The sequence below is a fragment of the Pelobates fuscus genome, chromosome 6 (assembly GCF_036172605.1).
Source record: "Pelobates fuscus isolate aPelFus1 chromosome 6, aPelFus1.pri, whole genome shotgun sequence".
Taxonomy (NCBI): Eukaryota; Metazoa; Chordata; class Amphibia; order Anura; family Pelobatidae; genus Pelobates; species Pelobates fuscus.
Window position 1 is genome coordinate 39,994,572 of NC_086322.1, and position 15,724 is coordinate 40,010,295.

At 37.9% G+C, this 15,724-nt stretch overlaps 1 protein-coding gene across 4 annotated transcripts in view; it reads left to right on the forward strand.

Annotated features, from left to right (window-relative positions):
- The window catches only part of CTNNA2 (catenin alpha 2), a 1,421,691-nt gene that overhangs the window by 1,341,740 nt on the left and 64,227 nt on the right, over positions 1 to 15,724 (forward strand). The window lies entirely within an intron of this gene.

The window sequence follows — 15,724 nt, forward strand, 5'->3', positions numbered from 1 at the left end:
TAACATAGACACGCTGGGATTCCTGTTTATCAGACATAAAAATTCTATCTGGAAATACGAACGATCCTGTGATAGTGTGTAGTTTTCAGAACCCATAAAGGTTATGTATGAAAAAGAATTCTGGAGCGAATTTCTAAATCTTAGCAGTCAGTCGGAAGGCTACAATGTATTTTACAGTGATTGATATAGTTTTAGAACTATTCACTAGACTCAGCTGCACCAAATGAATCACATTTGTGTTAATCCATGCCCAAACGAATCAATCTGTCCTGGATTTACCTGTGTAGTCTTATAAGACTCGCAAGGTAAATCCCAGATGGATTTGTTTGAACTTGGATATGTAAATCGATCAGTAAATTGATTAATTTGATGCAGCTGAAACTGATTTTTGCACAAGTCTGCTATGCACTAGAATTGCTCTTTGTACATAATCCATAATGTGTTTTGATGTGTTCCCAATTCTGCTAGGTATAGGGTAGGACATATTTAGAAACTCTGGACACAGACATGTTTTTTATTATTAGATATAGTATAATTCACTAAATAATGATGTGTTGGGTCGATAATCATGAATGAAAATGGTAATTGGTAATGGGTAATGGGTAATTTGGTTTGAGCCTAGTCTTAATAAAAGTTTTTTTATTCTTCCTTCTTCTAATAGTATAGTTATAATATCTATCCTGCTCATTTACAAATATACCACTCTTCCTCTCATGATGTAATCATCAGTCATAGGAGGAAGGAGTCTGTGGACCAAAAACTTTACAAAAACAATTTCCAGATAAATAGGCTAGAATCAAAGCTAACAAAAAAAATAACTATTATTTATGGTAGACATTGAACCCAGATTGGTCTTGAAGGGTTGCATGTGACCGTTGGACCAGACACATGTTGTCCATATAAGCCATAGTTAGGATAGTATCAAATTTATTAAGTGTGCTTGTATTGAGGTTACTTAAAATGATTTGAAAATTAGCATTTTAGAGTTTTTTTTTATAAATATCTAAATTGGGAATAATGAGTAGCTGCTTAACCTTGTGGTTCTTAACCTTTTTTGAGATAGACTCTCAAATTGGATACATGACATCAAAGTAACACTAGAGCTCTAGGCATACAAATCTACTGAAAGAGCCCACTGAAATATCATGGGGACCCAGTTTTGGGTTACAACAAAGGCTTTTAAGAACCACTGTTTCAAAGCAGTTGTGCATTTTGGTTTACATGTACTGTGCTAAAATACAATATAATATTTTAATAGATGAATTCCTTCGTTTTTATTTCTGTATATATTAATATTGCAGTTTCATACATCATAATGCCTGGAGATGGGTGCTATATGCTGCTCAATCAGTGCTTTACTATTAAGCAGAATTAATTAGAAGTACGCTTTAAAACATTTATAAAGCATATGCACTTTCTGTAACAATACATTATGTAGTTGATATGAGGATGCTACATTCTTTAGTTGACACAATGAAATAAAAACAATGTTTTTTTTTAGTTTTTTTTGTACCATATCACTTCCTCTAATGCCATAAACACATTTGCAAATTGGCTAGATTGTGCCAATTACATATTAGGATAGAATGTGTTGAAATTATAGAAAAGATTTGGGATTAAGATAAAACCACTGACAATGTGACGCATTATCTCTCATTATTTTCTAACATTATGTCTTGTTTCAACGTTTCGCTTCTGGCTTACATTTTTTTTTTTTTTTTTTAGTAATTTACTGCTAAATCACTCTGTTCTTTAACACTTTTGACCAGTATGAATTATGGTCAAATATTCTTGCTACCATGTCAACTATATTTTTCATCTCTGTTTTGATGTTGCCTCTGGGTTGTTCATCGACCCCTTTTAGAAGATCTCTACTCTTTGCTTTCAACTGTATTCCTTGGGCTTTTTCAGTGGTAACCTTGCAAGTTACCATTTCGCCATTTATGAAATGGTCCATCAAAGCTTCCATTGTTATCGTATCATTATCCCATGCAACATTTCAGAAGCCCTGGGACTCTTGTATCCATTTGCTTCAACCACTAAACAATTACATTATTTTGTTATCTTTCAATGTATGTTGAAATGAAACACTTTCTTTTGAATCTCTAAATGCTGCTTCACCTCGTTCCATAGTCAGCGTTATTTTACATAATTTGAGATGCTTTCTTATATGTGGGATCACTTAACTCATTAATGCAATACACAATATTATATTAAAAATGAATTACTCATTGCGATTGGTAATCTATATAGGTGGTAGCAATAGATTTAAATCTTTTACAATATACTTGATATGGTCTAGTATACTTTAATATCAGCTTGTTCACAAAGAACAATATTTCAATTTTAAACAGCACATCACTTGAAAACACGTAATATATTCTGTTATGTTTAATGTATTGTAATTATAAAAAATGATCAGTCCAATGAGTTAATCAATGTATTTATTAGTATTATTTTATAAACTGCAATGTGGAATTATTTGCATTATAATACTTACTTAACTGACAAGTAATCAAGCAAAAGATATATTGATACAATTCATATCTCAACTTTTGCAATCTGTCAGTACAATGCTATATAAAAAAAATCAGAAAATAAAATATTTAATGTGTAAGAAGTTGATAAATAAAAGTGTTATCAATGAACCATAGTATAGTCACATGACTCAAAGCATGTAGAAAGAGTTACAAGGTTATGCACTAAACTGAGAATGGAACAGCCACATTGAAAACAAAAGGATGTGGAGATTTAATTATAGTTTAACTATATTAGTCTTAAATTTGAATTTCACTTTGGATCCACTATTCATTTCTGGAAGTTCTCACTTTAGTGAATAACTCTGCATGTTAGAAATGAATATTGCGTTTGACTTGAAAGTAATAAAGAGATGTGTACTATTCTAAGACTATTCTTCTACATGTTAATCTGTTTTCAAGGGGTAGGTTTAGGCACTACGAAAAAAAATAATGTTTATTGTGCCGTTAGGTTGTGAATGCTATCATATGGTTCTTAAAAATTCTTTTGATGGTCTTTGCCTCCGCTAGCCAGAATTGTTAAGATGGAAGATTTGTTTCTGTATTAGCTATATGCATTTTATCTAGATTATAACACTATTCATTGTTAAAGTAGTAAGTCTATAGGCTCAGCAAATTATTTATATTATACTATGGATGAAATTGATTTTGAAGGTGGGAAATTCCACATTGGCAATTCCAGTGAATGGAGGATGAAGTGTCTTGGAGACACCTCGTTTTGGTTAATATGCTCAAATTGGTTTGACCAAGAGCTGAAGAATGGTGCCCACAATCAAGTTGCATGTCATCGTTATGGTTCCTAGGTTACTTCTTTCTATGGTGCAATGTATTGTGTGCTAGTAATTTGTCTATGTTAACCAGTTTTGTGGGAGATTCAAATTATTGCGATTGCTTGGTATTTTTAATGACAATACATGACAGGGCAAATAGTAACGATGCGGTATTGTTAGTGCATTTCACTATTAGAAAAAAGTTCATCTTTTTGGTAAGAGGAAAGGGTGACATGGGGGTGACTTACTCTGGAAATGAGTAAATTATGGCCTAGACAAGGGGGAGGCAACCTTCAGCACTCCATATGTTGTGGACTACATCTCAAGAGCATTATGGTGTGGTGACATTTTGTCATCAAACTAATATTGTGACCATTGGTCATGTGCCAAGCCCATGTATGCCTTTCTTACAGGGGGATAAGCATTACCCTTTGATATGGAAATTACGTAATTCAATACCTTTACAAGTCAGGAAAGAGATAATCACTTCCCCCTATCTTCATTTCTCTCTGTTCCTTCTTGGCTGTGCTACTGAGCAGACATGGGATATTTTTTTATCATGGTGAACTGTGAGTGGGATTTGGTGACTTTATAAGATTTAGTTGTTATTGTTATTTAGATTGTGATTGTTGTTATTGGTATAGTTAGTTGGATTGTGTCATTATTTTTATGTTGTTGTTGTTTTGTCTTTGAATAAATATTTGTTAAAGTAGATGGACCAGAGATTATATGTGTATGCATACATAATTTATATAGTTTAGGAATACACCACATATGGGAGATGTAGTCCAAAACTTCTGGAGTGCCAAAGGTTGCCTATCCCTGACCTAAACCATAAGTTAGCTGGGCAAGTTAGCTCTGCTGTTTACAAGATTCATGCCACTTCTTCTCCATCCTCTGAGAAATGAGAAGTGCCTCAGAGCCTTTGTAATGAGGTTTCAAACTGGAATGTCTGGGGTAAACTAGCAAAGGTGCAGGTAAGGCAATGAAAGTATCCCTTTTTTTTTTAATATGGACAATAACAGAAATGTACATTTTCATATGCAAAAAAGTGTATTAAGTCAGTAGTAAATAAAAAAAAAAAAACACTAAATTGTTGATGATAGATTGAGGCACACAGATGGACATGAATATACATGATGGGTGGTTGGACAGATCAATAGTCTGAGGGAAACATCTCTCGCACTCTCTATCTTTCTACCTATCTATCCATCCATGCATCCATCCATCTATCTAGCCACCCCTGTTTCCTGTCTCCACATAAACAGTAAGGAAAATTACCACTTTTTATAAGTATATGTTTTTAGATGTATTTTTTTCAGATATCAGTGAGTGAAACAGCAGATATGATATCTAACAGTTTCTGCTTACACATTCAACATTCAGGTCTTGCAGGCTGCAAGCACATTACTGTTTTATCTAGGACACAATATGTGGATGTGTTTTTATAAATGTCTAACACACACATTTGATTCTTCCTCACATTGGCTATTACTGTCTATCATCTACACGAGGCCAACTACATTACTTTTAAACAGCACCACGATAAATAAAACATTTGTACATTTATTTAGAGTCTGGCAGTTTCCTTGACTCAATATTGCTGTTTGAATGTGACTCAGGTGCACATATGACATGGCAGCAGATGGTAATTGTAACTTACACTTCAATACTGGACTAGACACGTATTTAGATTTAGGTTTTGTGATCTCCCAGACTGATCAAAACAAATAAAATGCTAGACAAAAGCTGTGATAAACAAAATATGTTGAATGCGATGCGAAAAACTGCACACTTTTTAAATGTTTCACTTGAAAGCACGAAATGTTACTTTATTGGGTTTTATATAATTTGTTTATGGTGTTTCTGGAATATATTTATCAGATGGGGATGTGTAACATGTAAACCAGTTTCAAAGACATTATATGGGTAAAGCAACGCATTTTTGATTGATGGTTGTTTGCTTGTTTACTTCAACTGTGAAACTAACATTCTCCTTTATTCTTTAAATAAAGCATGTTTTAGAGAAGGGATGGCCAAAGGCAGCCACTCAGCGTTTGTAGAACAGAATTGCTCTGGCTGTTAGGCCCAGTGGGTAGATGCCATGTGCCCCTGTGACCTGATTATGCCCAGTACAGATGCCCTTTAAATCCTGCAGCAAAAACATTATTATAATTTAAAATCCTCAATTCATGGATGCGTTAATCACACAGATATTTTAGGTTAATGTTGGAAGCTCATTTGGATAAGATCTCTGTCGTGGCTCTCTGAATATATTTTATTTGTACTGAGTGTAGAAATTGTTTTGCATACAGTATGAGTCTAAATATCTAAATTAATTTCCTAAAGCAGACTGGCACTGATTGAATTGTCAGAACAAAGGCATCTGAAATTAGGATTGTTTTGGGTCGTTTGAAGAGAAAAAAAGCAATCTATTTTTTTTCAACCACTTGAGACTATCTTTCTTTTTTAAAAAGAAGAGGTAAGCAAATCTTTGCAAATATGATTAAATTTACTGAATTTAAGATAAAATCTCCAGTTTAGCTGTTTAATTCTCAGCTTGGCTAACATTTGCAATTGCCTTCTAAATTCTCCAAAAATCATAAATTAGTAAAGCATCCCAACAGAAACTCTCATACCAGTCTCATACCAGTCGAGAAGACTGAAATCAACATGAAGCACCTTGATTCACTGATGTGATTTTCTGCAAATTTTATATTCAGCCTTTAATGTCTTTTTAATTACAAGCCATACAGTTTGGAGCTAGGTATCTCACTCACTCACTGCTGATCATTAATATGCATAAAGACCTCTGCCATAAGCCATACTGTTTGACTGGAAGTCAGTTCCAAGTAATGTTAAGAGAGAGTTTAGCTGATGAGAGAGGAGGTGACAGCAACATGTTTCTAAATAGAGATGTTTGTGTATGACCTGTGTCAACTTATCTTAGCCTTCTTTAATCACCTTCTGGCTTGAAAGATTTTTCTTTTTACAGGGAAATGAAAAGAATAAAAAGAATTATAAAAATAAAAGAATTAAATAAATACACATTATTAATATGTATAAAAAGTGTCAGACAAGATAATCAATGCTTCACTTGTACCTGTGACATGTCCGAAGTAGCTGTTATTGAAAAATGACTATGGGTAATTGATTTTTAAAAAACTAATATTCAAAAATGATAATTCTGTATTTCTTATTTGCACTATAATACAAAATCATGCCTACATTTTCTTTTGTTTGCTTTGCAAATTGAAATTTAGTCCACAAAGTCTCACTTACCAAAATGTATAGTCCAGGACTGATTACTAGATTGTAGAAATACATATCTCTCTGCCAGGAACCTATCCCACCCATTCAATGTCTGCAAATGTCCTGACAATGACAGCCACCTCCCTCTTAAAGGGACACTATAGTCACCAGAACAACTACAGCTTAATGTAGTTGTTCTGGTGAGTATAATCATTATATGCAGGTATTTTCATGTAAACACTGCCTTTTCATAGAAAATGCAGTGTTTAGCAGTGCAGTGGGAAATCATTAGATTGGCTAAAAATTGGCCATTTTGATGATGTCACAAAGGGGGCAGAACCAGCGCAGGCAGACCCACGCTGTGCTGGAAATAAGGTGAATGTTAAACTTTTATAGGGGGGTTAAGGGTGGGGAGCAAACCACCTAAATGGTGGGTTAAACACTATAGGGTCAGGAATACAGGTTTGTGTTCTTGACCTTATAGTGATCCTTTAAATTTAAGAAGCTTCAAAGATCAAAACATTCATGCAGTCAGAGAGGGTAAAAATGAATGAGATTTCTCATAATTGTCATACTTTTTACAGACATTGTTTTGAAATGTTTAAATACCTTTGCTTAAGTGTCCTTATTCATTTAAATTGTTTTTAAATGGTTACTGGCTTGCTATGGAGGCTTGGCGTTACTTGTAAAGTACATACCAAAAGGGTTGTACTTTACACTTTTTCTTCCAAACACAAATCTTTTGGTATGTATATATATATATATATATATATATATCTATACACACACACATATTTGAATTTTTTCTTGCCTACAGTCTGCAAGGCGCTGCTCTGCATCTCACTACATCAGCAACTGAAAGCGCAAATATAATAACATGTAATGCATTGCACTTTGTAGCTCATCATGTATATTCCATACATAAATGTCCTGTATAGTGATGTCCCGAACGGTTCGCTGGCGAATAGTTCCTGGCGAACATTGCGTGTTCGCGTTCGCCACGGACGGCGAACATATGCGATGTTCGGTCCGCCCCCTATTACTATTTAAAAAAAAAAAGGGTCCCCCCTCCCTGAGCGGGTGGGGGCCGTAAAGTAAAAAAAAGTGGGGAGGACCTATTGTCCTCCCCCCTGGCCCCCACCCCTGAGCGGTGGGTGGGGGCCCTAAACACAAATTGAGGGGGGGGACCTATAGTCCTCCCTCGGCCCCCACCCCTGAGCGGCTGGTGGGGGCCCTAAATACCAATAGGGGGGGACCTATTGTCCTTCCCCTGGCCCCCACCCCTGAGCGGCAGGTGGGGGCTCTAAATATCTATGGGGGGGACCTATTGTCCTCCCCCCCGGCCCCCACCCCTGAGCGGCGGGTGGGGGCCCTAAATACCAATACGGGGGGGACCTATTGTCCTCCCCCGGCCCCCACCCCTGAGTGGTGGGTGGGGGCCCTAAATACCAATAGGGGGGACCTATTGTCCTCCCCCCTGGCCCCCACCCCTGAGCGGTGAGTGGGGGCCCTAAAAAAATGTCCCCCCCAGGTGACTAGGGGTCACCAAAACCCTAGTCACCCCCTCCCCCCCAAAAAAAATGATCCCCCTACCTACCCCCCTCACCCTAAAAATAATGAGTGGGGGACATTTAACTAAGAACCTGTAAAAAAAAAAAATAACTTGCCATTCGATGTTTTCTTTCTTCTAAAATCTTCTTTTTTCAGCCCCCAAAAAGGCCAAATAAATATCCATAATAACCTACGCAATAAAAAAAAAAAAACGAGCGCAAAAAACAAAAAATCCATCTTCACCCGGCGAGGGCTCCGCGCAGACCGAGCTCTGCAGGGCGGGGGAAGGCTTATAAAGCCTTGCCCCACCCTGCAATTAGGCTCAGAGCACTCTGATTGGTGGGTTTAAGCCATCCAATCAGAATGCTCTGACAGGTAAATGAAGAGACTGACAGGTAAGTCTCTACATTTACCTGTCACAGCACTCTGATTGGTTGGATTGAAATCCACTAATCAGAGTGCTCTGTGTCATTTTACACAGCGTAGGGAAGTTCTGTGGAATTTTCCCACGCTGTGTAATTTGACTCATAACACTCTGATTGGTGGATTAAGTACAGGGGAATATTCACTAAGTACCAGACATTGTTATACAGGGGAATATTCACTAAATGCCAAACATTGTTATATAGGGGAATATTCACTAAATACATAAATGTCCTGTATAGTGATGTCCCGAACGGTTCGCTGGCGAATAGTTCCTTGCGAACATTGCGTGTTCGCGTTCGCCACGGACGGCGAACATATGCGATGTTCGGTCCGCCCCCTATTACTATTTAAAAAAAAAAAAAGGGTCCCCCCTCCCTGAGCGGGTGGGGGCCGTAAAGTAAAAAAAAGTGGGGAGGACCTATTGTCCTCCCCCCTGGCCCCCACCCCTGAGCGGTGGGTGGGGGCCCTAAACACAAATTGAGGGGGGGGACCTATAGTCCTCCCTCGGCCCCCACCCCTGAGCGGCTGGTGGGGGCCCTAAATACCAATAGGGGGGGACCTATTGTCCTTCCCCTGGCCCCCACCCCTGAGCGGCAGGTGGGGGCTCTAAATATCTATAGGGGGGGACCTATTGTCCTCCCCCCCGGCCCCCACCCCTGAGCAGCGGGTGGGGGCCCTAAATACCAATACGGGGGGGACCTATTGTCCTCCCACGGCCCTCACCCCTGAGTGGTGGGTGGGGGCCCTAAATACCAATAGGGGGGACCTATTGTCCTCCCCCCTGGCCCCCACCCCTGAGCGGCGAGTGGGGGCCCTAAAAAAATGTCCCCCCCAGGTGACTAGGGGTCACCAAAACCCTAGTCACCCCCTCCCCCCCAAAAAAAATGATCCCCCTACCTACCCCCCTCACCCTAAAAATAATGAGGGGGGGGACATTTAACTAAGAACCTGTAAAAAAAATAAATAACTTGCCATTCGATGTTTTCTTTCTTCTAAAATCTTCTTTTTTCAGCCCCCAAAAAGGCCAAATAAATATCCATAATAACCGACGCAATAAAAAAAAAAAAAAACGAGCGCAAAAAACAAAAAATCCATCTTCACCCGGCGAGGGCTCCGCGCAGACCGAGCTCTGCAGGGCGGGGGAAGGCTTATAAAGCCTTGCCCCACCCTGCAATTAGGCTCAGAGCACTCTGATTGGTGGGTTTAAGCCATCCAATCAGAATGCTCTGACAGGTAAATGAAGAGACTGACAGGTAAGTCTCTACATTTACCTGTCACAGCACTCTGATTGGTTGGATTGAAATCCACTAATCAGAGTGCTCTGTGTCATTTTACACAGCGTAGGGAAGTTCTGTGGAATTTTCCCACGCTGTGTAATTTGACTCATAACACTCTGATTGGTGGATTAAGTACAGGGGAATATTCACTAAGTACCAAACATTGTTATACAGGGGAATATTCACCAAATGCCAAACATTGTTATACAGGGGAATATTCACTAAATACCAAACATTGTTATTTAGGGGAATATTCACTAAATACCAAACATTGTTATATAGGGGAATATTCACTAAATGCCAAACATTGTTATATAGGGGAATATTCACTAAATACCAAACATAGTTATACAGGGGAATATTCACTAAATGCCAAACATTGTTACATAGGGGAATATTCACTAAATTCAAAACATTGTTATATAGGGGAATATTCACTAAATGCCAAACATTGTTATACAGGGGAATATATAGGGGAATATTCACTAAATAACAAACATTGTTATACAATTGTTATACAATGGCTGGTTTAAGCCAATCAGAGTGCTCCAAAGAACTTTCCCACGTTGTGTAAAATGACGCAAAGCACTCTGATTGGGTGGCTTGAAATCCATCCAATCACAGTGCTCTGTGTAATTTTTGTGCATTTTTTAAATTCAACACAATTACTGTTTAAATAGTTTTCTCGAACCTGCAACAGATCACATAAACGAATAAAGGGAACACTCCTGCTTTGCCCTCTTTGCACCATACGTGATTACGCTGCCAGTCCATGTTGTAAGTAGTTAAACTGTTTTAGAACTGTTTACGTTTGTATACCTTGGGCCAGGTACTGCTCCCCACCTCCACTATAGCAGACAAAGAATAGGAAGTACATTCTCACTTGTACACCATTTACTGTGTTCCTTGTGTTGTAGTTTCAATATTTTGGTTTATGTTGTTTGTATTGTCATAATCTCCTAAATAAAGAATGTTTAAAAAAAAAAAAAGTTGAATCTGCTTAGTATAAAGAATATTAAATGTCAAAGAATAGAACTGTGCTTACTAAAGTGACATGTGATGTTGATAGTGTCCCTTTTAATAACCAGAACAAATATATGAAAAAATAATTTTACACTTCGAAGAACATATTTCTGTAATGGGTTTCAGCACTATTAAGCTAATGGAATTTAGCAGAGTGAATTTCTGTAAACTATTAACCAAACTATCTTTACATATAAAATATGATTACTCTTAGACCTTGCAAAATAAAGTTTCTGAAAGCATTGGTTGATTTCTGATGTATATGTCATATAGTATATGAGTATGTTTTTCCAATATAGACTTAAGTACTAATACAAATTTTGGATTAGATGAATTTAAATTTTTTTTGGACCGAACCGAGGTTGGGAGGTTGGGTTCATCTGATGCTGTCAGGCAATGAGCTGGCACTGGCCTGCATTTCATGGCCTTGCTCATGGGAGTTAGCATTGTTGTGTACATTTATCTAGCTACTTAGATTGCTAGATAAGTATGATTGGAGCTTCATCCTAAAATAACTAAAACTGGTATCTAAGAATTTTTTATTTTTTTTTTAAATCCTACTTTAACCTGTTTGTACTGAGTGCAGCTAGCTGTCATCCATTTCTTGCAGTCACTGCACTGTGTTTTTGGAGGGTGAAGAAATTATGTAAGTTCCTAAACCCACTGCTATCTATACACAAGCACACACCCCTACACACACACACATATACTTACCTTGCCCCAGAACTAGTTTCAAACCTAGGAACAAGAAAACAATAGCCCAGGCCACAAATTAGATACAGCAGATTCTTAAAAGTAATTAAAGTTATGCTGGACAGAGTGGGAAGATCTGTTGTTTTCCCTAAGGGGCCTGTAACTGCAAAGCTGTGACGAGGCCCCTGAATGCCACGAGCCCTGTGTAACAATCGGAACATCCTGGGCACAGAGACACTCGTAACCTTTGCGACCCCTGATGTTCCACCACTGTGCACAGTTTACTCACACCACCAGTAATGATTCCAGAGCCATGATATGATTTCACCTTTGCCCTGGCATTAAAACAAGGTGTGCAGGGGGGCTGCCCTACTGGACGTAAGGGAGAGGAACCACTCCAGCAATCCCAGAAAATGTCAGGGAGGCTGTGTAGACCTTAGAAAAATACATAAATAAATAACAATTGTGTTTGAAAGGGAATGTGCATGAGAATGTGTGTGTTTAGTAGATAGATTAATAATTTGATATATTTAAAAATGGTAAATGCACACAACGATAGGACATTAGGGAGCTATTAACTAAACAGCTGACAGATCAAAACTAAGAAAATAAAATTTTTTATTTTGATCTTTCAAAAGTTTATCAGATAACTGCCTAATTTGCTCTCCTTATGTGGGATTGCCATATTTAAAGATACCAAATAAGGCATCTATCTACTAAACGCATTTCCAATTTGATATCCTTAATGGGACACTACAGTCACCAAAACAACTTTAGCTTAATGAATCATTTCTGATGTATAGATCATGCCCCTGTAGTATCACTGTTAACTTCTCTGGTAAAACTAGCATAATGAGACAAGATGGTGGGACATAGGCCCCTATCCTTCACAGTATTTAGGAGTTTAAAAAAAAAAAATAATCTTTATGCAGTCCTAGTGACACCTCCCTGCTTGTGACTTGCACAGCCTTCCTAAACATTTCCTGTAAAGTCATCTAATGTTTAGCCTTATTTTATTGCAATTTAGTATTTCTTATCTATTACATTGACAATAACCTTCTAGCCCTTGCAAGAGCCTCCTGTGTGTGATTAAAGTTCAATTTAAAGAACAGGAGATAAAAATGTTCTAAAGTGAGTTAACATCTGAATAAAATTAAACCTTTTTATGCAGGCTGTGAGTCCCAGCCAGGGGAGGTGTGGCTAGGGCTGCATAAAAAGAAACAAAAGTGATTTAACTCCTAAATGACAAAACTTTGAGGCTGCAGGCTTCTTTAAACTAAAGTTGTTTTGGTGACGATAGTGTCCATTTAAGTATGGCAATCCAACATAAGGCTACTCACTTAAGGAGTAATGTACTAAACAGCAAACAGATCAAAATTAAGAAAAGTCCTCTTAAGTTTGATCTTTCAGTGGTTTAGTAGATAGTTCCATATTTTAGTATCCTCATATGGGATTGCCATATTTAAAAATATATATTCAAAAACAAATGAGATTCATTTAGACACAATTGAAATTCATGTCATTCACAAGCATATATTGGCCTTTCTGAATCAATGAATGACCGACTTACATGAAAGAATTTTCATCTATTATGTGATTTGGGCTTGTTTCATTTTGTCCTTTCTTTTGGTTGTTCATTATTCAAATGAACTGATGAATCAACCAAATTGTGTCCAAATTTCAGTTTGTTTGAATACGTATGTACATGTCTAATAAATATATAGAGAACAACTAATTCATTTTGGTTTAAGATGCAGTTGTAAAGGTCTGGACTTTTACATAAGGGATCTATTCACTAAACTATTAATTGTGCCTATTTGCCAAATAATATGCAACGTTAAGACAAAAATAGCTGACTTGCATTCAACTTTGTTTCCCGCTTATTTTTACAGCAATGTCTGTAAATAGAGACAAGCAGATAAGCAAACACCTCTCCTAAACAAAATTATACTTACTATGTTACATCATTATCTCACAGATGAGATAGGAGACTGAGAGACAGATGAAGACAGAATAAAAGAGTATGTGGAAGAAAGGAGATGAAGAAAGAGAGAGCAAGTGTATGGAGATAACATAACAATAAGACAGAAACATCTGAAAGACAAATAATAGATGCAAATTAGGCTCAGATAGATTCTGATAGAGATACCATCCCAATCAACAACTCCAACTGCCCTGATGCCTAAAATCTGCCCTCTGTAACCTCTTCTGTTGGTGGGTGACATGCAAATCTACCTTTTTTCTCCTAATCTCTCTCTCCGTCCCTATGGCTACACTCTGCCGAAGTCCTAAGTCTATCCTTTACTACCTCTGCTTGCCTTCAAGACTTCTCTAGGGATCCATCATTTCCGTGAAATTCCCTTCCCTTCTCTGTTACACTCTCACACAGTCTCCGTTCCTTCAAAAAAATAATTGAAAACGTACTTCTTCAGGAAAACTTATCAATTAAAGTGTTAACACCTTTCCTTTCCTGCACCCTGATTCCTCTCCTGCAACTGTAAAAAAAAAAAAAAAACCATTAAGCCCAAACCCACTTTTTTACCCCTGCCCATACATTTTGTGTCACTATACCCCACTCCCTCTAGCATGTAAGCTCATTGAGCAGGGCCCTAAACCCCTCTGTTCCTGTGCGTCCAACTTGTCTGGTCACAATTACATGTCTGTTAGACCACCCAGTGTAAAGCACTTAGGAATTTGTTTGCACTTTATAAATAATAACAACAACAAAAAGAAGATAATAAAAAATTAACAATAACAGACATCCTAATCCTGTCTTTCTTACCTCCTCCTTATGTTATATTATTATATCATGTGTTTTGTTGTAATGATGTTATTTAAGATAGAAAGAGTAATGGAGCATATGGTAACAAAGATTGCATAAAATATAATTTATTTACAAAAATGCTTAAAACACAAATCTTCCCTTTCAAAATCCGTGCTAGTGAACATGTAACATCACCTAATAGCATGCATTTTATTTATTTTTTACATTTTTTACCTTTGACACTGTATTGTATTAACAATTTATTACTAGTACTTACTAGTACTTATGATTTAACACAATTCACACACTGTGAATTGGCTGCCTACAATATGTATGCCATAAATGTGCAACTTAAAGGAACACTATAGGGTCAGGAACACAAACATTTATTCCTGACCGTATAGTGCTAAAGCCACCATGTAGCTCCCCTGGACTCCCCTTGTCTCCCTAAATATAGTATAATCTTATCTTTACTCGAGTTTGCTGCTGATAACTTTGCCCCTAATCTGCCTGCTTGACTTATCAGAAGTATTGATTAAAAGCCAATCACAATGCTTCCCCATAGGATTGGCTGAGACTGTCAAGGAGGCAGATAAGGGGCAGAGTCAGTTTAAGCCAAACTCAGCCCTGGCCGATCAGCAGCTCCTCATAGCAATGCATTGAATCAATTCATCTCTAAGAGGAAAGTTCCGTGTCTCCATGCAGAGGGGGGAGACACTGAATGTCAGTGTGTGCAGCACTGCCCCAGGAACCACCTCTAGTAGCTATCTGAGTAGTGGCCAGTGGAGGTATTATGAAACAAAGATACCAAAGTCATGGCCCACCCAACTCCCAGCCATACAACATTATAACAACTCCCACATGTCAAATAAAAGGCAATGACCCACAACATTAACATAAACATAACATAAGAATCACATAAATATCAACATGTAAAGTGCCAAATTTTTTCACACAATCCTGGAATACCCAGATACTTTCTGACATTCTGAGCCACCGACAAGCTTAAAACCTACCAACAGACAACCAACTATTTTAACAAACCAACTAACTACCCTTGTGTAGCGGAGCTCTGTGTACCTCGGCTGGGTACCTCTTCCAAGGATCGCTTCCTAACTTGAACCAGGGAAAACCTCAGCGCTTGTGCCCGTGGGTTGACTGGGGTCCTCCTGGAGCCTCGCCGTCCTGGAACAGGATAGGGGACTAGCCCTATTTCCTCCCAGGGACTGGATGACACACAGTCCTGGGAGCTCAAGTCCCTAGAAGGACTTTCCACCACTGAATCCTCCACGAGCTGAAACGAGATGATGAGCAGTGAATAACTAGACGACTGATTGTAATGAGCCAAACTCTGCATTTTATGCACAGGATCCAGCATGGGGTCTCCATTCAACACAATTCAAGCCCCAACCAGAGATCTCTCTGCCTGAT